Below are 26,148 nucleotides of genomic sequence, written 5' to 3'. Positions count from 1 at the left end.
AAATATATTCAATATTATAAATTTCCTAAGGCCAAAGGGAGCCCTGGTGGTGCAGTGGTTAAGAGCTCGGCTGCTAACCAAAAGGTCGACAGTTTGAACGAACCAGCCGCTCCTTGGAAACCTTATGGGACAGTGCTTCTCTGTCCTGTAGGATTGCTATGAGTCAGAACTGGCAATGGGTTTTGTTTTCTGGTAAGGCCAAACACTATGTTATATGTTTATTACTATCGTTCACACTTACCAGTTGGCATTTTCACATTCTAAAGACTCTTTCGGTGTTGGATTACCACTTTCAATTTCTTTCTACTCAATTTTGTTTTGTGTACTGAGGAAGCTGGTCAAAAGTAAAAGTTTCCTACCACACCCAACTAATTAATTTAGTAAATTAATGCTCAGTCCAGTGAGAAATAACTTCTAGAGGTTAAGGCCACATTAAAATTACAGGGACTGTGAGCATTGCATTATACAACTGTAATTAATAAAACAGAAGACATAGTAGGAAAGGGGTGTACAATTTTAAGAAAATGAGTTATTAAAAAAAACACAAAGAGTTAGCAGACAAAGACTAGATATATAAATGACAGAAGAGAACGGAAAGTGTCTATAACTAACTGAAGATGAATATCCGTAGAGGGAGAGATTATTTAAAATGATTTGAGATTACAGCCTGAAAATGGAAAATGAAAGAAAATCTGTACATTAACACAAAAACATGAAAGCGTGAGTTGTCACGTTAACACAACAACTACCTATAAATAAATTCGAAAAAAGGTTCAGATATTTTAATAATCATATTAATAGTTTAAATATGTAATTATTTAATATTTTAATAAGTATAGATATGGCAATAAAGGTAAGGAAGAAAGATGAATAAATAGGTGAGAAAGATAAATAAATAATAATTAGGTAATGGACCACTGAGCCCCAGTGGCACAACGGTCAAGAGCCTGGTTGCTAACCAAAAGGTCAGCACTTCATGTCCACCAGCCACTTCTTGGAAACTCCATGGGGCAAGTTCACTCTGTCCTGTAGGGTTGCTATGAGTCAGAACCGACTCAATGACACATAAAAACAACAGCAATGGATGATACTAATTTGTAACAATTTCTTTTAAATACATGAATTTATTTCACTTATTTTTTTTAAATTTTTTTATTGTACTTCAGGTGAAGGTTTACAGAACAAATAGTTTCTCATCAAAAAGTCAGTACACATATTGTTTTATGACATTGATTAACAATCCCAAGGCATGCCAACCCTCTCCCTTCTCTACCTTTTTTTCTTTTTTTGGTGAAAATATACATAGCCAAAGATACACCATTTCAAAAATTTCTACATGCACAGTTCAGTGAATTGATTACGTTCTTCCAGTTGTGTTGCTATTCTCACTTTAGATGAAGGTTTACAGAACAAAACAGTTTCTCATTAAACAGTACACATGTTGCCCTGTGACAATGGTTAACAACCCACTACATGTCAACTCTGTCCTTACTCAACTTTGGGTTGCCTATCACCAGCTTTCCTGTCCCCTTCTGGCTTCTAGTCCTTGTCCCTGGACTGCTGTGCCTCATTAGTCCTGTTTTGTTTTATGGGGCTGTCCAATCCCCGGCTGAATGGTGAACCTCGGAAGTGACTTCACCACTGAGCTAAAAGGGTGTCTGGGGGCCATACTCTCGGGGTTTCTCCAGTCTGTCAGGCCCGTAAATCTGGTCTCTTTTTTGTGAGTTAGAATTATGCTCTACATCCTTCTCCAGCTCTGTCCAGGACCCTCTATTGTGATCCGGTTGAGCAGTCAGTGGTGGTAGCCAGGCACCATCTAACTGTACTGCACTCTGTCTTGTGGAGGCCTTGGTAGCTGTGGTCCATTAGTCATTTGGACTAATCTTTTCCTCGTATGCTGTTCTCTTCATTCTCCCTTGCTCCCGAAGGGATGAGACCGGTAGAGTATCTTAGATGGCTGCTCACAGGCTCTTAAGACCCCAGACGCTACTCACCAGGGTAGAATGTAGAACATTGTCTTTATAAACTGTGTTATGCCAATTGAGCTAAATGTTCCCCGAGACCACGGTCCCCACAGCCCTCCACCCAGCAATTCAGTCCCTCAGGGAGTTTGGATGTGTCTATGGAGCTTCCATGACCTTTCCTTGTACAAGTTGTGCTGGTTTTCCCAGTATTGTGTACTTTCTCACCTTTCACCATAGATACCACTTATCTATTGCCTATTTAGTATTTTCCCCCCATCTCTCCCATCCCTCGTAGCCAACAAAGGTTGTTACTTTTTGTGTGTAAACTTTTTCATGGGTTTTTACAATAGAGTTATTTATTTTTAAAAAAGAATATTCTGTGCATGTGAATGGTCTATTCTAAGTTTAACTTTACTTCGTGTTTACACACAAAGCACTTAAAAATATAGGTTAATTTCATCAATCAAGCATTTAGTTAGATTTACGTTTCCTTCCCAATTGTTTGTGTGGGTAAATACAACCTAAAACGTTTCTAAAATATTTTGTTATTGGGAGGCTGTAAAACGTGATGGGTAAGAGTAATATTGGAATAATGGTTTTGAATTCACAATGCTTAGATCCTGGTTCCATATTTACTACTAGTGTGACCTCACCCGTTGCCACAGAGTCAATTCTGACTCATAGCCACACTATAGGACAGACTAGAACTGCCCCATAGAGTCTCCAAGGAGCGCCTGGCGGATTCGAGCTGCCGACCTTTTGGTCAGCAGCCATAGATCTTACCCACTACACCACCAGGGTTTCTATCAATGTGACCTTAGGAAATTATTTATCAGTCCAGTACCTAAATTCCTTGAATTGTACAATGTGAATAACTATTGTCTAGGATTAAATAAGAGATTCCAATTTTGCCTGACATATTGCAAGGACTCAATAAATGTTAACTACTATTATTGTTCCTAATATTATCTTCTCAGAACTCAGACTCGGTTTTTAACCTTGAAACAGGTATAATCCGAAAATATTTCTTTCGATTGGCTATTGCTAACATGTACTAGGTACTTATCATGTGGCAGGCACTGTTGTATTCTTTTTGCAAAAAAAAGTAATAGCACCTGCATTTTCCTTCCATTGATAACGAGCAGTGGAAGTAGGATAATACTTAAGTTAAAGAAAAGTATATATAGGAAAAACAAAGGCACAGTTTTGAAGGCAGAGAACTTTTTAAATGAAGTCTTCTTGGAGAGAAGGTCACAGGGGTTTTGAAACATTTATCAGAAAGACATAATTAGAAGGAGTGAAATTTTGTCCAATGGTCCTCATTAATTTGTTTTATACAAAGAGATGAACCAACCAGCAGGGACCAGTATTACAGTATTAGAGGGAGAGTATTACAGTGATAATAAAAGAAACAAATAAAAGTGGCAAGGGAAAGCAATAGCCTTGAGGTCTAGCTTGCATCTGTAGTTGAGCCCATGCTATTTCACCTTTTATATTGATTCAGTGTAGGAACTGGTCATTGCCTCAATACAAAAATATCTAAACTTAGTTTACTTAAGATGTGGTCCTACATTCCTCTCATCCTAACAATTAATAATAACAATAAATTCCATGCAATTCGTATTAAATGCACCATTGTGTTATATATCTGTTCTCCACGTGGCAAATTATACTATAAAATCTTTGTCTGTGAAGAGGCACTCAGATAACATGCTTAACATGCAGCCAAAAATGTAGAAAATATATATGTAAATATGGCTTAGAGGATTCCACATATATGTAGAATCAAATTGGGTGAGTAAAATAGCAATATGCAGGAGTAATTGTAGATAAAGTGCTCTACAGTTCCAGCATTTTCTAAGAAGTAATAAGCCATTGCTGTCAAGTTCATTCCGACTCATAGCAACCCTATAAGACAGAGGAGAACTGCCCCGTAGGGTTTCCAAGGAGCGGCGGGTGGATTTGAACTGCCAGTCTTTTGGTTAGCAGCCAGGCTCTTAAACACTGAGCCACCAGAGCTCATAAGAACAGTAATTTAGATTAGATGATAATAAGTGAAGAATTCCCCTGGTATTACAGTGGTTAAGACCTCGGCTGCTAACGAAAAGATTGGTGGTTTTAATCCACCAATCGCTCTTTGGAAACTCTATGGATCACCTTTACTCTGTCCTACAGGGTTGCTATGAGTCGAAATCGACTCGACAGCCACGGGTTTCGGTTTAGAAGGTAACTAATACAATGATTATAATATAATTATAAGATGTAAATTTTCGAAATCCTGGTGGAGTAGCGGTTAAGAGCAACGGCTGCTAACCAAAAGGTCAGCCATTCGAATCCACCAGCCTCTCCTTGGAAACTCTATGGGTCAGTCTACTCCGTCCTATAGGGTCACCGAGTTTGAATCAACTTGAAGGCAACAGCTTTTTTTTTAACATACTTTTTTAATAATACAAATTGATTAACCTGAAAGAAGATAAGAAAGATAAGTAAAGGGACTTAAGATACTGGGACAAATAGAGTACGAATAGTAGAAAGTTAATTATCAACATATCACAAATTTTATTAAATATAAATAGACTTAATACTCCAATTAAAGATGACGAAAATAAGCTATATACGTCTTACAAGAGATTCAGCTCAAATATAAGAATACAGAGGTTGGAGGTAAATAGATGGCGTGGGGCAGTGGGGAACAAACCACCATTTAAACCCTAGGCAAAGAACCATAGCGTCCTTAGGATAAAAACCTTGGAATACAATGTCAGACAGAGTAGAATTTAAGGCAATGCTTATTATGAGGTAAAGAAGGACATTTTAAAATACTAAAAGGTCAATTCACTAGAAAGACATAGTAATCCTAAATTTATCTGCACTTAATCACATTGCTTCAAATATATAAACCAAAATATGAGCAACTAGGAGAACTGGACTAATTCACAATCACAGTGGGGGATTTTATCAAACTTCTCTCGGCAGCTACGAGTCTAAGCAAAGACCAATTCAGTAAAAGATTAGAACAATTAACAACATCATTAACAAAATTTAACTAATTGCTGTAGCTAGAATATTGCACTCAACTCCTGTAGGTTTTCCATTTTTTTAAGGTCACAGGGAGCATTTACCAACATTAAAAATGCCATGAGTCTGTTCTAAAGCAAATATCAACTAAATTCAAGACTTTACACTATTGAAACCATGATATTCTCTGACTACAGGAGATTTAAGGTAGAATTCAATTTTTTTTTTAAAATAGAAATTATCCTCCAAAGTAATCAATATACTTCTGAATGACCCATGGGTCTATGAAGGTAATGCAATGAACAGTAACACTTTCAACTGAATAATAATGAAAATATAACGTATCAAAACCTGTTGGACCAAACTAAAGCTATGCAGATATAAAAATTTATACCCTTAAATAAGTTTAAATTAGGAACCACTATAAGACTAAAAATAGAGTATCTAAACAACCACCTCAAGAAAACTAAAAACAAACAAAAGAAGAATATTACATTAACATAAAATAAAGTTGACAGAAGAAAATACAAAGTTAATATAAAGTCAGAAATTAATACAAGAAAAACCAAACACACAATTAAAAAAACCAATAAAGCTAAACGTTGGTCCTTTGAAAACAATAAAGAAATTAATAAGCTCCTAGCAAGACTGACTGATTAAAAAAAAAAATCAGTCACTATTATCAATATCAGGAATAAAAAGGAGACATCACTGCAATTTCTACAAACGTTAAAAAGTTAATAAGAGGATGTAATGAAAAGCTTTATGTAAACAAATTGAAAATCTTTTTAAAATTAAATTTTTTCTATAAAATAAAACAAAACTTATCAAATCTTCACTAAAAGAAGCAGAACATCCAAAAAGAAATGGAATCTTGTCTTGAATATTTCAAAATTTGAATATAAAACTGTGCTCTAAAGAAATCTCTAGGACCAGATGATGTTGGTGAAAATTTCCAACATTTAAGGAAAAAAATAACACCAATTTACATAAACTCTTCTAGACAATGGGAAAAGAGAAATATCTCCATTTCACTTACAGCATCACCATGCTCTTGATACAAAACCACCATGCTCTTGATACAAAACTTGAACAGAACGTTATAAAAAAAGATTGTTCCGGGCCAGTCACTCTTATACGCAAATCTTAGAGATACAAATATCCCCAGCATATCTTGGTCACTTAGCGGAAGAAGTATTTGAAATGAGGGCCAGAAACTTCATAAATTTAGTTAAGTACATCACGTTACAGATTATAAAACTCAGGGAACCTAAAAGAGGGTAAATAAAAAGACAGCTAGACCTAGGCACAGCGTAGTTAAACTGCTGAAAATCAAAGTTTAACAGAAAATCTTGAAAAAGCCAGAAAAAGAAAAGGATACATTACCACAGGGAATAATGATTGAACGGCCATAGTTTTCCCATCTCAAACTCTCGAGGCAGAAATCAGTGGGATAATACCTGTATAGGGCTGAAAGAAAACAACGGTGAACCCAGAAATCTATATCCAGTGAAAATATCTATTACCCATGAAGGCAAAATGAAAATATTTTTCTGATAAAAGTGAACTAAGAAAATTTGTAGCGAAAACAAATGTACTATAAGAAATGGTGAAGGAAATCCTTCAGGTTGAAGGAAAATAATACCCGATGGAAATGTAGACCGTCAAAAAGGAATGGAGAACACTGAATATGGTGAATATGGTGACTATGTGAGTAAACATTAAATAATATTTTCCTCTTAATTTCTTTTAAATAAAAATGACTAAGTAACTTATGTAATCTATCTATCTATCTATATATATAGGAGCCCCGATGGTGCAGTGGTTAAGATCTCAGCTGCTAACCCAGAGATAAGCAGTTCAAATCAACTAGCCGCTCCTTGGAAACTCTATAGGGCAGTTCTACTGTGTCCTCCAGGGTCGTTATGAGTCAAATCGACTCGCCGGCAATGGGACGGATGGATGTAATTACATCTAACATTTTCTTGTGGGGTATATACGTCATGTAGGTATAATATCTATGATAATTCAAGAATATCAGATGATGGAGTGAATGGGTACATGGACCTATATTGTCTCAAGGCTTCTACGTTTTCCACGGGATAGTTCTATGGCACTTTTGAGTAATTAAGACATTATATTGTCATTGCTAGAGCAATCACTCTCAATCTACGTGAAAATAAAAAATTCAACAGACACATTAAAATAGAATTTTAGAAAATATTTACATTTTTTGGATAAAATAAGAATTTCTATAAGTTATTACTTTGATTTTCAGTCATACAAACAGAAACAGGAGTTCATTAGCTTGTATTGTCAGGATACTTTATCTATGTATGGAGAACTATGTCACTGCGTGAAACCTGGAGAAGAACGCATCCATGTTCAGCTTTGTCTCTTGCTTTTGTTCAAAACCAACGCATCTGAAAGCCCATTTCCCTGGTGTATAGTTGGAGGTTGTGGCTGGTTCCTGGTTTTATTGAATACTGAAATTTTCATCTTTATTTTCCTCTCTAAATATTATTTAATTTGGCATCTGCTTGGTATTTAAGGTGGCAAAGTCAGTAAAATATCTTATATTCTACAAAATTTAACCACAAGTTTATCTGTGTGTTTATGTGTGTGTGTGTTAATCTCTTTCCTATCTTATTTGTGTGTCCACGTGCTAAGAATTATTAAAGGAAAAGGTTACAGCAGTATCACAATTATCTCTCTTCTTAAAATTTGTTGTGCATTTTGGTATATATTTTTGTAATGACTTGATTTACTTTATCTTCCCTATCAACTTTTTTCTTTTTTTTTTTGAAATACGAGATAAAAAAATGAACGTAAAAATGAGTCAATGAATTGACTAGTTTTTGGAATTTCTTCTTTGACAAAAAGTCTTGCCATTCCATTAAATGACATCTGGGTATGTTGGGGATGTCCAAGTTGTTGTTATTGCCGTTAATCTAAAATCATGTCAGTAGAAAAACAACTAAGAGCAGCTTCGAAGTTGGGAGGTACCCTACATGTGCCTTCAACTTATAGCCAAATAATTGATATCAGAATCCATTATAGTCAGATTCTATCAAATATAAGGACACCAAGAGGAGGTCTATGTAACTCAGCCTGGCACTTCAAAACACTTTTCATGAAACAGTTCGTTACTCACCAGGATTCCATTACCTGACCATCTCACCTGTACAATCTCCGATCCTATCTTGCTACACAATTTTTGGCTTCATTGTTCATGTAAAATCCTTATTTTTTTATCCATATTCATTCATTCCTTTAAATATACTTTTTTAGCGTTGTTGCGTATCAAATACTGTTCTAGGCAAAGTGAACAAAGCAGAACCCCTGCTATCGTGGCACTTACAATATGGTAGAGAAAGGCAGACAATAAGCAAACAAATGTATAATACGTCAGATGTCGATAAGTACTATGAACAAAAATCGCAAATAAAGGAGACATTGCTGAGAATCAAATTTTCAAGAGTGTTCAGGGAAGGTCTCCCTGATAAGGTAACCTTTGAGCAAAGATTTAGAAGAATTGAAAGACTGAGTGAGTAGTGAGGATGTATAGGGAAGGCCTTTAAAGATAAAGAGAATAGAAATGAGAAGTCCTCAAGTTCTTAGTGTATTTAGTAATACCAAGCAGTCAGTCAGTGTGGCTGTATAGAGTTCTATATTTTTGCAAGTGACTTATTATAGCATCATTATACAAATATTCTGGAGTCCCTGAGTAGTGCAAACAGTTAATGTGCTTGGTGAATAACCAAAAGGTTGGCAGGTCAGGTCAATCCACACGCACCTTGGTTAAAAGGCCTGGCGATCTGCTTCTGAAAAATCAGTCTTTGAAAACCCTCTGGAGCACAGTTCTACTCCGATACACGTAGGGTCACCATGAATCAAAACCCATGTACGGTAACTGGTTTATATTAATTTTGCAGGTAAATCTCAAAACCATCGAAATTTGGCTTCAGTTATTTTTGTCACACAAACACATGCTTTGCCTTCCTCCTTGATACTTCTCGAATTTTAAACATCCATTTGCAATAATTATAGTCATTTGGAATTGGCTGGCTTCCAATGAATTGGATGCTGTCATAAAGGAAATACCCAAGCTACTTAAAATTTTGACTATAAAAAAAGATGAAATGGTTCTGATGAATATTACAAAACTAAAAATAAAAGCAAAACAAAGCTCAATTAAAAAAACAAAAAACTAAAACCTCTCACTCTTTATTCTGTTTCTCCAAGAAACAACATCAGAAATTGCATGCAACTTCTAAAAAAGTTTTGATCTGGTTTTATTCTTGGCATTGAATTAAACATATCCATAAACATAGATGATGCTGTAATAGGCATTTTATTGTTATATATCACCAATTCCCAACATTCTATTAACAGAAATAATACCATTATTTTCACATTTAAGTGAAACGCATCTTATTGAGAAAGACGTACTCATTATTTTATTTGCTCTTGCTGCTGATAATTCATTTTCTGAATGTGCAATTTAACCGAATTGAAAAGACATATTCAAACACGTCTACCTCAGATGATAATTTATAATATTTTTAAAAATCTAGCTGGTTCTCTCTTTACTCATTTGAATTATTAAAATACAGTTGTTCACATCACAAAAACATCTTAAACTTGGAATATTATATTATTAATACTAATCATTAATATAGAATACTTGGATCTCTTAGATATTGAAAATGTTATTTAAAAACCAGTACACTCCATAAAAATACGTTCCCCCAATAAAGGTATTAATAATCCTTTATGTCGTAACTGCCTTCTTAAAATGGAATAGTGCCGTTGTTTCTTGCTGTCAAGTTGATTCTCCTGAAATGAAATACCTGTGGCCCATTCACTGTGCTAAGATTTAAGAAAAATATATCAAGTTATTAACATATTTACTAACTGAAAATAATATAAACCTCATTACAGATTAAATAATGAAATGTATTGTCTTGTTCTTAATAAAGTATTAAAATATATTAATCAATGTTATTCTTCTATATTACTTCTGTCCTAACTGGTTGTAGTATTCTACCATAAAAAGTCTATTCTGTAATTTATTTTACAGTTTTTTTTCCTGTACTAGTCTCTGAAGTACTGAATAAAATATTTATTTGAATCGAAAAAAATGTCATCTTGTTTTTTCTGGCAGAAAGAAGCATGAGTTGGTGATTGATTTGACAATGGACACTCTTTGCCAGAGTACTTTTTCCATTACGTATATTGTTGATAAATGCTGTACAAATGGGGTACAAATGATATCTATTTTCCCTGAGCAGAATCACCTTTCTGAAAGTGGTTTAACTGAATTTAACTGGATGCTAAGTGAAGTAAGGGTTCCAAGGGAGAGAACATGAGATCAGCTTTGACCAGAGCTGCTGCTTATTGGTCAAGAAACATGAGAATCATAAACGATCAATGGATTTGACAGGAGAACATTGACTAGATATTGATATCCTTGGTAAAGTGATAGCAGCAAAAGTGTTATTGGAATGTGTCTGAGAGAGTGGTAAGAGAAATAAGAGACAGTGAAATCACTTAAAATCAGTCCGTTTCAGACTGAGCTTGTGAGCAAACTCCAAAATACCTTACAGCCTAGACGAACCCTCTTCAGTAACCTCTGTGGTCGGGTCAGTACTGCTGATAGTTGTCGTCGCGTCAGCTCCAACTCATAGCGGCCCCACCTACAACAGAAGGAAACATTGCCTGGTCCTGCGTCATCTTCACGATTGCTGGTATGCTGGAGTCCATTTCTGCAGCCACTGTGTGTTTCGAGGGCCTTCCAACCTAGGGAGCTCATCAAACAATATACTATTGTGATCTATAGGGTTTTCTTTGACACAAACTGATCTGTGATAAAATTGAAACTTTAAACTACAATTTTTATTTGTAAAAACCTTAAGGCTATAATAAAAATAATCATAAAATAATGTAAATATTCTACTCTCATCCTCATGATAAGAAAATAAAATAGGTTATCACATTTACTTATGCAATGTATGAATTATATGAATTACATCAGCTAGTCAATACAAACTTTGAAAAGAGATTGGTCATGTAGTATAGTCAAATAGAACGTTACCATAAAAAATAAATTTGAAAACATTCAAGAGAGTTAGATATTATCCTCCTGTATTTTAAAAAGACTGAGAACATCAAACCACCACATATTTTCTGTGATAAAAAAAGTTTAAATTTCAATAAAATGTATTTTGCAGAACATGAGCCAAAGGAATAAAAATATAACTTTAAACCCGGTCAAAAATAAAAACATCCAAAAAACAAACCATTAAAAGGCAAGAAAAAAGTCACACGTTTATAGAGCCCATGTAAGCATGTTCTAAATATGGGCTCCCTTTGGCAAGGATTTCTAAGAGAAAGGAAGAACTCTAGCTGTTACATGGGCTCATGACCCACATTACTCACGCTCTGACCCTATGCTCACTCTAATTGGTGTTTCTGTTCAGATCTGCCCATAAGCTAGTGATAGCAACTCAACATTTCCAATATGAATGAAAGTCATACTTCTAATGTTAATCTCTCAGGTCTTAGTTAATGTAAGTCCACTCTTAAAAGAGCTTGCTAGTAAACAAGGTTTCTGTGCCTTGAAGACCGAGAGCCAGAACCTGGATATTGGTTAATTCAACAATGCAATGCCAACACTGGGGGCTTCTTGAAGGCCAGTCAACCCTGTCTCTTGGAGACACTCATGCTGGCATTGATTTAAATTCAAAATGTTGTAAATTTTAACTAGTTGCTGAATGGCACAAAGAATTCATGAAGAAATATGGATGAAATTGTTCCTATTACTATTTGCCTATTCAGATTTCTCCTTCATCTCTATTTTCTTATTCTATTATTCTCCCATTCATTTTATATATACCCATTTCCTGGATGGGAAAACAATCACTTTGAATAGATGCACTGAGTGTTCTGAATTGGGTCATGTTTGCAATCTTATATAATATTGTAAAGGAATTCTTATGATGCAACATACGAGGAAATCTGGTTCATTTCCTTTAGCGGATTTATAATTTGCTAACACAGGTATTTCTTTCTTGATAGCTTCTGCAGAAATCTTATATATGCAGAGCTAGCAAATAGATCTGAAAATACCAAATATCATATGACAGGAAACTTTGGAAGCATAGTTTTCTTTCATAGACAGAAATTCTTCAGCTCCATTAAATTGTCCTTCAATAAAAAGTATTTTGCTTTCATGTAAAAGCAAAGTAGAATATATTTAATTCTGACTTGCAGATATAACAACACTGATCAGAATGCAGTCAAAAACAATGAGAAAAATATATACCTGAAATATGTAAAACAAATTCAACCATGATTTTTCAATTTCCCCTAAAGTTCACCAGAGAACCTTAAGGCATTTAAAATGTAATTCATTACATCCCAATAGATCCCTTATCATTGTAACACAGATTCACTTTCAGGTAATTACAAAATGATGTGGATTTATTTTCACTCAGTCACATTTTGAGTCCTCTGGGAAGAGAAGATCTCAATTCAATACAAATCTCAGAATTTCAGCTTCAAATCTGAAAATAGGAAAGAGAGAGAGGAAGACAGATAGATCTCCATACTCTCTATAATCCTAGAGTGGTAGCTTTGTACACCAAAAGTCGCACACAGAAAACAAGGGATACTATTCAGAGGTTTAATCAGAAGATAGGTTGGAATCCAAGAGTAATTATTCCCCTGAGGAAAGGCTCTATATGGTAATCTTAGAGCTGACAAGATTTGTTCCTATCACTTTATCCTCATCATGACCATCTTGACACAAAACACCCAAGATTCCTTGTGACTATTTGGTCAGTTGTGTAAAGTTCTGCTTGAGTGCTTGAGTATAAGCCTGCAGTTTTTTTACAGAATTTCTATAGAGGAGTGTCTTATGCCAAATCCCATAAGAAAGTGTGTATGTGAAGAGGAGGGATGGAGTGTCAAATCTGCCCGCAGGGACTTATGTTGACTGCATTTCCGTCACAGGCACAATGTTTGGGTGAAGTTTGAGGAGGAAGATGAATTTTTTACAGGATATATGAGTGGAGGGAAGGGAAAAGTCCTTATGCCATTCCTTGGGGGCAGCCACAGCTTCTCTATCACTTCCCTTAAAACCCTTATGTCTTATCATTTCTGTATCTCTACAGATCAAGGACTGTGTGTATGGAAGTTCAGATGGTAGCAATTTGAGAAGTTTCAATATTAATAAAATCTATACGATTTTTTTTCTACTACTATGAGGAAATTTGTTTCCAAAACTATTGTGACATGTTCTTCAAGCTAATAGTGTGAGTATATATGTGTGTTAAACTTCAAAAATTCATAACTTTCCAATTCTGATTGCGCTACTAGTTTAGTACTCAGGGAATGCTTTCTGTTTTCCCCGCACCTACTCCAAGGGCCTAAATGTTAATAGAGATGAACCACCTTTATACCCAAAACACACAGTAAGTTTATTTAAAATCATTAAATCAGCTTCAGCGTAGTCTAGTCTAGGTTTACCATAAGGCTGGGATGATGGTGAGACTTATGTGTCAAAATGGGGAGGCTATGTTGTTGCTGTTGTTACCTGCTAGGGAGTTAGTCCTCCAAACATGCTGACCGCTTGCACAACAGAATGATATGCTCCTTAGTCCTGGGCCATCTCCACAATCATTTGCAAATTGGACCATTGTGATCGATCGAGTTTTCATTGATTTTCGGAAGTAGAACTTCAGTCCAGATGGGTGGTGGCCGCATATGAGATGCATTGGATGGGATCGAACCCCTGTCTCCAGTATGGAAGACGATAATTCTACCACTGAAAAACCAATGGTTCTGGGGAAGCTATACCATCAAGTTACTTAATCAAACACTGATCTAGGTGTTGCTGTGAAGGTGTGGTTAATATCTACTATCAGCTGACTTTAAGTAAAGGAAAATACTCTCCATAATGTGAGTGGGCCTCATCCAATCAGATGACAGCCTTAAAAGCAAAATCTGAGGTTTCTCAGAGAAAAGAAATTCTGCCTCAAGGCTGCAGCATCAAATTCTCCCCGAGTTTCCAGCCTGCCATCTTGCCCTACAGATTTCATATTCCAAACTGCAACAGCTCCTGCTGAGTTTCCAACTTTCTCTCTCTCTCTCTCTCACTGGCTACATATATATATATAAAAAATATGGAAAGCTTAATGTTTATTAGATTGGAGTAACAAACTGAGTTTGCAGCCTTAGAGTAGCAGGTTTTCTTTGGATCTCCTTAACGCTTCTGGCCTTAATGTGTTGAAGAATTAACAGTCTCTCTACTTTCATCAGAGAGATGTCATGTGGAACAAAGGAAATATTGCATATAAAAATAAAAATCTTATAAACTAGACAGTGATTGTATTTCCGTATGAGCTTTTCATTTTTTATAGCGTAATCTCTGTGAATTTTTGAGTGGTTGTTATCTGTCATGCATGGTGGAAGACAGAGTTTAGGCAAGATTATACAATGGTAGGAAATGTATGAGACTTCCGGTTCTTAAGTGTTAAATTTGTCCTAAAAACATTAAATGAGATTTAAGGAAAGGAAAAATAATTTTAGAGTATTTGAGTTTATAAAAACATAGATAGCCACTCTAGTAACCCATTGACAGGGTTTTGCTGGTAAAAGGAATTTCGAGGAACTTGTGAAGACAGGAAGATACCTTTGCAGCTCAAAGGCTGAACAATTTTAAAAAGCTCTGAGGTCTAGATTACAAGCTCAATCCCTGAGCAGTGTATGATTGCTCAGTCACTGCTGTATTCCAACTACATCCTCAGTATCTACTTCTCTCTGTGTCTATACAACGCCATCTTTACTATTAACTGTATAACTCTTCCCTTTCTTATTTCCAGTCCAAATTTCAGAGACAATCAGATTGGCCCAGTTAAAATCGCCATGTGGACTGCAGATTTGATAAAATTATTGTATCAAATTTAATTTTTTTTAATTTGGTAACTCTATCATGGTTGACTAAAGAGCCCTTATGGTACAAAGGTTAAGTGTTAACCTAAAGGTCGATGTTTAGAACCCACCCAGAGGCTCTATGGGTGAAAATTCTGGTGACCTGCTCTTGTGAAGATCACAGCTAAGAAAACCCTACTCTGTCACATGGGGTCATATGAGGAGGAAATGACTCAACAGCAACTACAACAACACCACCATCTTTGACTGGGATAAACCTGAAGTCCCTGGGTGGTGCAAACAGTTAACACGCTTGGCTAATAACCAAGCAGGTCGCAGGTTGGAGGTTCGAGCCCACCCCGAGGAGTCTCGGAAGAGATCTACTTTTGAAAAATCAACCATTGGAAATCCTGTGGAGCACAGTTCTGCTCTGGCACACATGGGATTGCCGTGAGTCTGAATCAACTCCACGTTAAGTGATTGCTGTAGACATGGATTTCCCAAATCCTTTACTCCACGTGAGTCTTACCCCTTCTGATCACTATCTCCCTCTGCTGGACTTTCTTCCTCCTTCTCATTCCCTAGCAGGCTGGCTTTGCCACAGTACCGTGCTGAAGTTGTGCTTGACTGTATCCTTCAAGTTTGGTTCTCTGCTTCTCCTGTTCACGATCACACCATTTTATGGAACTGAATAATGACTGCTGATATTGAACACGCATGATTTCTATCCAACATTGTTACTGTAATAAAATAATACACCCAGTCAACATATGTTACATGTTAAATGTAGTTTTTAAAAACTTTTTATTAAAATTGCAAAGATTTCTTTCAAAGGCATTGTGAAGTTTAGTACTGAAGGTCAAAATAGTTTTCATTTTATGTCTCAATCTTTTAAAACCCTGTTATCAGTAAGGCCTTTTGTAAAGAATATCTTATATATAAATGTTTCAATTGCGGTTCATTTTTAAAAAAATAAAGATCAAAGGTCACAGACGTTTTCTGCGATTGTCCTTGGAAGTATAGAACCGTGTATGAGACTAGGAAATTGTTTTCCCCTCCATTGCAGTCTGATACCCTCGTAGTCTCTAAACGCCTGTTCTCACAAGATGTAAACGACCATCGCTTCAAGGCTATGCACACAATGTTTAGTCTTTGGTAATGAAAACAAAGAAATATATACAAAGACAGAAACATATTTCAAAATAATGATACAATCATATTCAACTTCTGTACTGAATAGCAAGCTGTGTTCAAAGTTGATATTCCCTACTATCAAAATGGGATGTTTGTTCACCGTTTCGTAAGTCCTTTTACACAGAACTGTCACTTATAAGAATTGAAACATTTTCACTTTTTCCTCTGTAAGTTTTTAGTCAGGAGCTGATGGCTGGAAATATTACTAAAATTTCCTGTTATCATTATGTTTACTGTACCATTTAAGTTCTAAGTATAAAATTAGCAATGAAACAAAAGGTAAGGATTATCCAAAAACAATTTTCAAGTTCGTTTTCCTATTGCTTGGCATAGTCGCTGGGTAACAGTAGTGTTTTATGCATGGAACAGACTGGTTATAAATAAAATTTGCCTCAAGAGACAAATAGAATTGGTTAGATATTTTTCACCAATGACATCAGAATTTTTTTCTTGTGCATATTTTAAAGAACTGTACATGTCTGCTGTTGTGTGTTGTGTGCTATCGGGTCAATTCTGACTCACAGTCACCCTATACGAGAGTAGAACTGCCCCATAGGGTTTCCTACCCCTGGTGGCACGGTGCTTAAGAGCTCCGCTGCTAACCAAAAGTTTGGCAGTTCCAGTCCACCAGCTGCTCCTTGGAAATCCTATGGGGGCAGTTCTACTCTATCCTATAAGGTCGCTATGAGTCAGAAGGGACTGTCTGGCTTTTTTTTTTTTTTTTTAAATCTTTACGGGAGCAGACTACCACATCTTTGTCCCGCAGAGGACTGATATGTTCAAATCGCCCACCTTTCTAGTAGCAGCCTAGTATTTAACCACTGCGCCATGAGGGCTCCTGAAAGAACCCTACTGTGCACTTGCCTCCAGTTGATTCCAACTCATAGCGACCCTGTAGGACAGGGTAGAACTGCCCCATAGGGTTTCCGAGGAGAGGCTGGGGGATTCGAACTGCCGACCTTTTGGTTAGCAGCAGAGCTCTTAACCACTGTGCTACCAAGGCCCCTCCTTAATGTATACACAATACAGTTACCTTAATCAAATGAATAACTTTCAGCAATTGAGAGCATGCTATCTAGTATGTGTAAGTAACATGACAAAAACTCATAGGAACCAAAAGCCACGGCGTAAATAGAATTCTAGGTCTGCAAACTCCTGATCATTTCATTTTTCTGCTATAGTACATAGACTTTTATCTCTCTAAGTCCAAACAATACATTGAAAATAACTGAAATAAAGGTCTGATTACTTATATCTAACAATTTGGACCACCATTCATCTGTCAGTTTGTTGAACTGTGGTGGCTTGTGTGTTGCTATGTTGCTGGAAGCTATACCAAGAATATTTCAAATACCAGCAGGGACGTCCATAGTAAGCAGGTTTCAGCAGAGCTTCCAGACTAAGCCAGACTAGGAAGAAAGACCTGGCAATCTACTTCCAAAAATTAGCCACTGAAAAAAACCTTACAGATCACAACAGACTATTGTCCAAAGGCACTACACGAGAGCCACAACAATGGACTCAAACATATCAACAATCATGAAGACGACTCAGGACCAGCTGATGTTTTGATTTGTTGTACATAAGGCTGCCGTGAGTCAGCGCTGACTTCATGACAACTAACAAGAACAAGTTGACGTTAACATCTTCAACAATTGTTTGATCTATTAAATCAGTATTTTGTCAACCAAAGGCTTATTTCAGATTAGTGGATGCAGATTCTGATATATTAATATGACAAAATGTACATGGAAATGATAAATACTTCACAAGAAAGAACTGTAGTTAAAGTGTACAGTATGTTGCTGAAAATGTTTTCATCACTTGTTCATTCATTTTATCATCAAGATTTTATTGCCTGTATTTTATGTAATAGTCAAAGTGTTAATTCGGGTGTAACAAAGATAGATAAACAATAGTTCCTTACCAAGAAACTTTATAATCTAGTAAGAGAAGCATATATATATATATATATATATACCAATAAAAACAATACAGTGTGCTAAGTATAAATACATTATCATGGGGACAAAGAAGTGAAAACAGTTTGGTATTGTCAAAGAGGACTTCAAAAATGGAAACACATTTAAGCTGGATCATGAAACATTACCAGTTTGGATGCCCTTTATTTCTTTTTCTTGCCTTATTGCTCTAGCTAGGACTTCCGACGCAATGTTAAATAGGAGTAGCTATAAAGAGCATCCTTGTCTTGTTTCTGTTCTCAAGGAGAACGTTTACACCCTCTCTCCATTAAGAATGATGTTGGATGTTGGTTTTGCAAAGATGACCTTTCTTATGTTGAGAAATTTCCCCCCTTCCATACCTATTTTATTGAGAGTTTTTATCAGGAATGGGTGTTGGACTTTGTCGAACACCTTTTCTGCATCAGTTGAGATGATCATGTGATTCTTTTCTTTCCTTTTATTTATGTGGTGGATTACATTGATTGATTTTCTTATGTTGAACCAACCTTGCATACCTGGGATGAATCCTACTTAGTTGTTGTCTTAGTTATCTAGTGCTGCTGTGACAGAAATACCACAAGTGGATGACTTCAACAAAAAGAAGTTTATTCTCTCACAGTTCAGGAGGCTAGAAGTCAAAATTCAGGGTGCTGGCTCCTGGGGAAGGCTTTCTCTTTCTGTATGCTCTGGAAGAAGGTCCTTGTGATGCATCAGTCTTTCCTTAGTCTGGGAGCATCTCAGCACAGAAACTTCAGGTCCAAAGGATGTACTCTGCTCCTGGCACTGCTTTCTTGGTAGTATGAGGTCTCCCTGTCTCTTTGCTTGCTTCTCTCTTGTATATCGCAAAAGAGATTGGTTTAAGACACTCTCTAATCTTGTAGATCTCATCAATGTAACTGTCGCTAATCCATCTTATTACACCATAGTGATAGGATTTACAACACATAAGGAAAATCACATCAGATGACAAAATGTTAGACAATCATACAATACTGGGAATCATGACCTAGCCAAGTTGACAGACATTTTGGGAGGACACAATTCAATCCATGACTTTCAACCCTTTGGCTCCCAAAAATTCATGTCCTTGCCACATGTAAAACATATTCACCCCATCATATTATAGCAAAAGTCTTAAATCAACTCCGAGTCCAAAATCCAAAAATTCCTCTTCATCCGTGAAATCTAGAATACAAGTTATCTGCTTCCAAAGCACAATGGTGTAACAGCCACTAGGTAGTTATTTGCATTACAAAAGGGAGAAATTGCAGGGAAAGAAGGGATAATAGCCACCAAGCAAGTCAGCAGTACACATTACATTAGCCCTCAAGGCTTTGAAAATAATCTTCTGTTCTCTGAGACCATTTACACAATGGCCCTGCCCTCCAGACTCTAGGTATTGGCCACACTCTTTGGATTCTGAGTGGAGGCCCCTTGGCCCTGGGCTTCAGCTCCACCTTCCAGGCCCACTGGGATGGCAACTCTGCTCCCTTGGCTTTAGGCGCGCCATTCTCCTAGTCCATCAGAGTGACAACTCCACCCTTAGAAACACCAGAGACTATGGCTCCACCCTTTGAAACCCCAGAGGTCATGGCCATACATCATCACACCTTCCTCCATCTGTACACATACACTGTGTGTACTCTCTTGTTATTATGAATGAAACCAGTATGCTTCTTTAAAAAATGAAATTTTTAAATTGTGCATCAGTTCCCTCTTGACAATTCAAACACATCACTAAAGTAACTGTTCTTTCTCACCTACATCATCAACTGTCCTCTTTCACGGATAGTTCTGAACAGCAAAAAACATGAGACATTTACTTCTTTTATTAAAAGGAAATACCCCCTTCATTCTTCTTCTCCTTTAGCTACTACCCTATATGTTTTCTTACTCTTATAGCAACAGTCCTAAAAAGGAGTTACCTACACTCATTTCCTCTCCAAATATGTTACCTAGACATCAATTTAATGAGTCTTTTGCCATCACCTCTCCACTGAAACTGCTCTTCTTTAGCTGCTGTGGATCTCTCTTTAATGCGTCAAAATAGCCAGTTCCCGCTCTTCCTTTTATGTAATCTACCCGCAGCACACGGTTGGTCACACATTTCCCCTTGGAACACTGTCTCCATCTGACCTCCAAGACAATGGAATCGCTGAGCTTTTTTCTGACCTCGGTAGTTACTCCTCAGCAGTCTCCTTGGGCGCAGCTCTGCTCTAACCATAATATGGAAATGCCTTCATACTTCAACATTTGATTCTTTGAACTAACAAATCCCGCAGGCAAATGCTTACTGACACAGTCATTTGGATTTCTAATTGTAATCTACAACTTATCCTGGTCCAAACCAACGTTCTAGTTTGTCCCCACCTCCTAATCCACTTCTTGTACAATCTTCTTCATTTCAGTTGACACCTCTATTTCTTCAATTATTGAGGAGCCAAATATTAGAGTTATCCTTACTCCTTTCACACCCCCATCCACTTTTCAGCAATTCTGTTGTTTTTACCTTCAAAATATAACCTTAAGTCTTTCCCCCACCTGCTATGAGTTAAGCCCTCATCATCTCTCACGTTGGATTATTCTAGTAGCCTCCTAACTGGTCTCTCTGATTTCAACCTTTCCTCTTTACAATATATTTCCAACACAGAAGCTACCTTGATGTGTTAGAATGTGAGTGAGAGTACCATTTTCTCATAAAAGTCTTCCAGGTTATTTTCATCTCACTGCAAAGTCAAACCAAAATCATCACAATTACCTATGAAACCAAGAAACCAATCCCATTGCCGGCGAGTCAATTCCAACTCATAGCGACCCTACAGAACAGAGTAGAACTGCCGCTAGAGGGTTGCCAAGGCTATGGTTTTACAGGAGCAGACTGCCACATCTTTGTCCCTCAGAGGGCTGGTGGGTTCAAACCGCTGACCTTTCCGTTAGTAGTCGAGTGCTTTAATCACTGTGCCACCAGTGCTCCTTACAATTACATATAACCCACTTCAAACTCTGACTCCTTATGTTCCTCCTTCCACTACTGCCCCTTATTTTCTAGTTGCTGTTGACTCAGCCTAGAATTCCTTTCCACAGCTGGTCCACCAAACTAACTCCCTCAACTCTTTCTGATCTTTACTTAAATGCCAAACTCCCAATGAGGCCTTCCTTGACAATTCTATTTAAAATTATATTCCACCTAACCAATAGCACCCATTACTCATTACCCATTTATCCTTCTCTGTAGTAGTTCTCATTACTTAATATGCCATATATTTTTCTTGTTCGTCTGATTATCTTTCTACCCTCAGTAGAATTTGAGCCACAAGAGTGCAGTGGTATGTTTCTGTCAAGTTCCCTGATGCCTCACAGGGCCCAGCATATGTCCTGACTTATACCGGATCTGCAATAATTATTTATTGCAAGTTTGTTAAACATAACCTTTCACTATTACAAATTTTCATTCAATTATGCCAATCATTAATCACTATGGCAACATGCTTTAAGATACGTGGTGTTAGAAGGGTATATACATTTCCTAGTTCCCGAGAGATATTAAATAACCTGACCAAGATCACAATGCAAGTTAGTGGCTGATGAAATATTAGAACCCATATTTACTAATTTCTATCAGTGTTCTCTTTAATTATAAATTTTTTCTCTATTGAGAGAGAGAGAGAATGTTTCTGACCAGGTCAAATTTTGCATATATATCAAATTCTTGAGAACTGAGAAAATACGTAAGTAAAACTATATTATAAACATAAAACTATGACGGGTTAAGTGAGGTACTGATCATTCGAAAAGAGGAGATGCAAATAAAAATAGAACCAGGTTACCATCTAATTAACATAATCATAAAACTCTGTAAAAATCTCATTCAGATAGATTTTGCGCCATTAATTATTGATACATCTGTTACCTATAGATTGACACTTTGAGAGAATTGACCCTTTCTGATAGCAAATCCACTTAAGACAACAGTTGATAGAACTGGATCTATTGCTCTCAGCTGCCCTAAAACTATCCCAAGAAGTCTAATAATAAATAATTACTCGGTATTTTAATTGTTAGATAAATTATACTTTAGAGATTTGTTTCATTGTACTTGATATTCCTCTCCTTTAGGATATAGAGAGCTCACCCAACAAGATTATCATGATTTAGAAAATTAATGTTAAGTTTTGGAACAAGCTAAAAATGACTTTTGGTATTGAACTATTCCTGAGTCACATTCTCTCTATTTTGGGGAGAAGAATATAACACCGAGATTGATTTAAAACTTCTATTGCTACAGACACACACGCGCTCTCTCTCTCTGCCTCTCTCCCCCATGCATCATTAATATAACTTCGCATACAAGAAAGAATTCCATAAAATTATATAATATAATTTCTGAGACAAAGTTTAATATGGTTCATTTTTATTATAATTACAATAGAACGTTTAAGGTTGGAACTAATGTAAAAGTGCTAAATCCAGTATTTTATTCCTCAGTGTTAAATATTATCTGGTTTTCAGCAATTCAAAAGGCAGCTTTTATTAATATGAAAGTCATTCACATAAGTTATTCTTTTAGTTTGTTGGACTCTAAAGTAATTACAGAATGTGGTACAAATATTTTTAGTAGTAGACTCTGATTAATGTGTAGGTAAAAAAATTATAAGTATAAATTTGATTGTCAATTATTAGTCTCTGGACTTAATAAAATTGTAACACTTGCTCTTTTTGGTTATTTGAGTTATGTACCTAGGTAATTAAAATTTTACTTAAAATTTTAGAATTTATTTAGACCTAAAGATTACTTTTTAAGTAGATTTCAAAAATATCCAATTAATCTATGTTGATTAATAGTAACAAATAGATTGTGTATATTTGCAATGTATTTGGTCTGGAAATCAGATATTTAAAATTATAGAGCTTAATATGTATTTGCCATACGAAAATTACATTTATAACATTATATCAGTGTATTGATTTGCAGATGTAATTGATTGGCTTACAATGTGTGTGTGTGTGTGTGTGTGTTTGGTGTATGTTTTAGTGCTTTATAGAAGAGATATAAAATTGTACAGATGTGGTGTGGATGGGGTTAATTACATTTCTTGTTACCTGCTGGAACAAGAAAAACAAAGCAACTGTAAGAGCTGCCAGTTTGGATGAAGCTATATTTTATAGACTGAAATGGTCACGCTTTAATTAATGGCTATGCCCTGCATTTACTAGAAGTACTGGGGATTTATGTATAATGCATTCATCATGCTTTCACGGGAAGTGAAAATCACAAGATAGTGTAGAGAACACAATAGATTCCAAGGAGGCTGGTAATTTCTCTACAAAGGGTGAGGAGTAGGTTGTGCACCCGGAGCTCAAACTCCTGCAACAGTCTGTGCATGCTGCAGATGACACCATGTTTCAATTACCATGAACGCCTGCTTAGCATCATCCATCTTCATGTCATTTAATTGTCCAAAGCATAGACAGTAGGGTTTTTAACTAAAACAATTGTATAGGTGTACTTGTGGAAGAATAAGCTGATTGCATGATTTGGAGAAAGGGACCAAGTATTAAAAAAAATTTTTATTGAGATTTTTTAATCAATCGTAGGAACTATTGGAGGAGTTTGTCTTAATGTTTTCATGACTAAGATTTTAAAGAACTAGTCTGTATTCAATTTACATTTTTTATGTGACTGAACTCTAAAGCAGATTTTTCTTAGCTTCTCTTAAAAATACAGCTGATACTGTAAATAGAAAACCCCAGTTTTAAATCAAACTCTTCATTGATTATTTTTGGCCCTAATACTCACTGTTACAAGGAGATATAAAAGACATGCATAAATTCTTTATTAATTAATTACTACACAAATATTTATTGAGTGCCTGCATGTGATGGGCTCTTTATCCAGTTACTGGGGGTATAGCAATGATTATAAACTGACCAAGATCCCTGCTTATATATAGCTCAGTAATCTAGTGACAGTATACAATCAAAATACATAAATAAATGATAAATTAAACATAATGTGTTTGGTGTTGATAATGCTGTGGAGAAAAGAAGAAAAACGTAACACAGAACATGGACAGGAGAGCTTTGGAAGATGAAGAGTAGGCAGGGAAGACATTTGGATGAAGAGCTGAAGGCGATACAAGCTAGGTTGTCCTGTAGGGGAACATCATTCCAGGTTCAGGGAGCCTAAAATCCGAAGGTCCTGAAAGGATACTTGTATGATCTGTCTAAGGAGTAATAAAAAGACCTCTGCGTCTACAGAAGAGTCTGAGAAGGCCAAGAGTAAACCATGAGTTTAAAGAGGTGCATGGGCATGAAGAGCAAGGATTCACATGCCCACAATTGTTCTCCATGGTGTCCAGTAAGGAGGCTATTGCAATAATCCTGGGAGAAGGTAATAGTGGATGCGACCAGAGTGGCGTCAGTGATAGTCCTGACAATTGATTAGATCCTTAATCTTTTTTTATGGTAGCGATAGGATTTTATGTATAGGGTGTAAAAGAATGAAAGGAATCAAGCATGTGTCATGAAGACTCTTGGCATGAATAACTCCAAAAATGAAATCACTGTCTCTTCTGATCGGGGCTGTCAAGTCTGTTTCTACATGCATGAGGTATACAAAAACCCAGGGCTGTCGAGTCGATTTCACCTCAGAGTGCCCCTACAGGACAATAGAACTGCCCCATAGGGTTTCCAAGGCTGTAAATCTTTACAAGCAGACTACCACATCTTTCTCCCACAGAGCCACTGGTGGTTTTGAACCACCAACCTTTTGGTTAGTAGTCAAGTATTTAACCACTGGGCCACCAGGGATCCTATATGAGGTATAGCGGGTGAATTTGGTGTAAGTTAAGAATACTAAGATTCAGATTGCACTTATATACTCAAGTGGGCATATCTAGTCAATAATTACATATATGAAGCTATGATAAAAGGGAGCATACCAAAACATTGAAGTATATGTTTGGTACTTTTCATCACATAAATGGTACTTGAAAAGACAAAAAAATGCCATCCAGTCAATTCTAACACATGGAGACCACATGTGTTACAGAGTAGAATTACTCCATAGAGTTTTCTTGGCTGTAATTTTTAACGGATTTATGGAAGCTGTGGGGTTGCTGGGTTAGGTTAGTAGTCAAGCACAAACCTTTTGCACCACCCAGGGACCACAAATGGTACTTAGAGCCACAGAATTGCATGAGATTTCCAAGAGACTAGTGTCGATAGAAAAAGAAAGACATCCAAGGTCTTTTTGTTCTGAGGGTTCTTAGACATGAGAATACTAACAACGGAGAATGAGAAGAAATGACCAGTGAGCTGGAAGGAAAACACACACACACACACACACACACACACACACACACACACACACACACAGTGTGGTGAAATGAGTTCCTTTATGTGGCCTTTTGTCTTGGTTCTTTGGAAAAATAGCTTAAGAGAGTTTTCCCCCAAGCCCTGAGGAGTTACTTTAGCCCTGGTTTTCTACCTAAGAGAGTTTGTTACTTTTGTCAGGGTTTATTGACATTTCCTGGGATAGCTGTAAACAACCTGTTTTGATACTTTTGGTCTGATCCTGGGCTGCAGCCTGCCCTGTGATTGGTATGCACCGTGCAAGGTTTGGTCAATAGACTAACAAATGAAGCGTCTGTGGCCTACCGAGAGAGGATTGGTTAGTTTGTGGTCCTGCTGGGAGGGGTCATACCTTGAAATTGACAAGGAGTTGTGTCTATAAGCAGCCAACCCCACAGAGGTTTTGCAAACAGTAAGAAGCAGGAAGAGAAACAGTAGGAAGAAGCAGAAGGAAGAAAGAAGAGAGAAGTAGCAGAGAGAGAGAAAAGGCAAGGAACCTCCTACAAGAGCTGTAACACGGTCAAGGGCTACAACACTGAAGACAGCAAGAGGCCCAGAAGGGGTCCAGAGCCAGAGCTAGCAGTGACAGACAGCAGGGCCAAGAGGAGCCTGTCCTGAGGGGGCCAAGAAAAGCTTGTCTGGGAAAAGCCTGTCCAAGAGGAGGCCTGCATGGCCAAGAGGAGCTGAGGGGGCTGTCCTCTACTGAAGAAGGCAAACAT

Source organism: Trichechus manatus, unplaced genomic scaffold (genome assembly GCF_000243295.1).
Source record: "Trichechus manatus latirostris isolate Lorelei unplaced genomic scaffold, TriManLat1.0 scaffold00152, whole genome shotgun sequence".
Taxonomy (NCBI): Eukaryota; Metazoa; Chordata; class Mammalia; order Sirenia; family Trichechidae; genus Trichechus; species Trichechus manatus.
Note: the sequence above shows the minus strand (reverse complement) of the source record.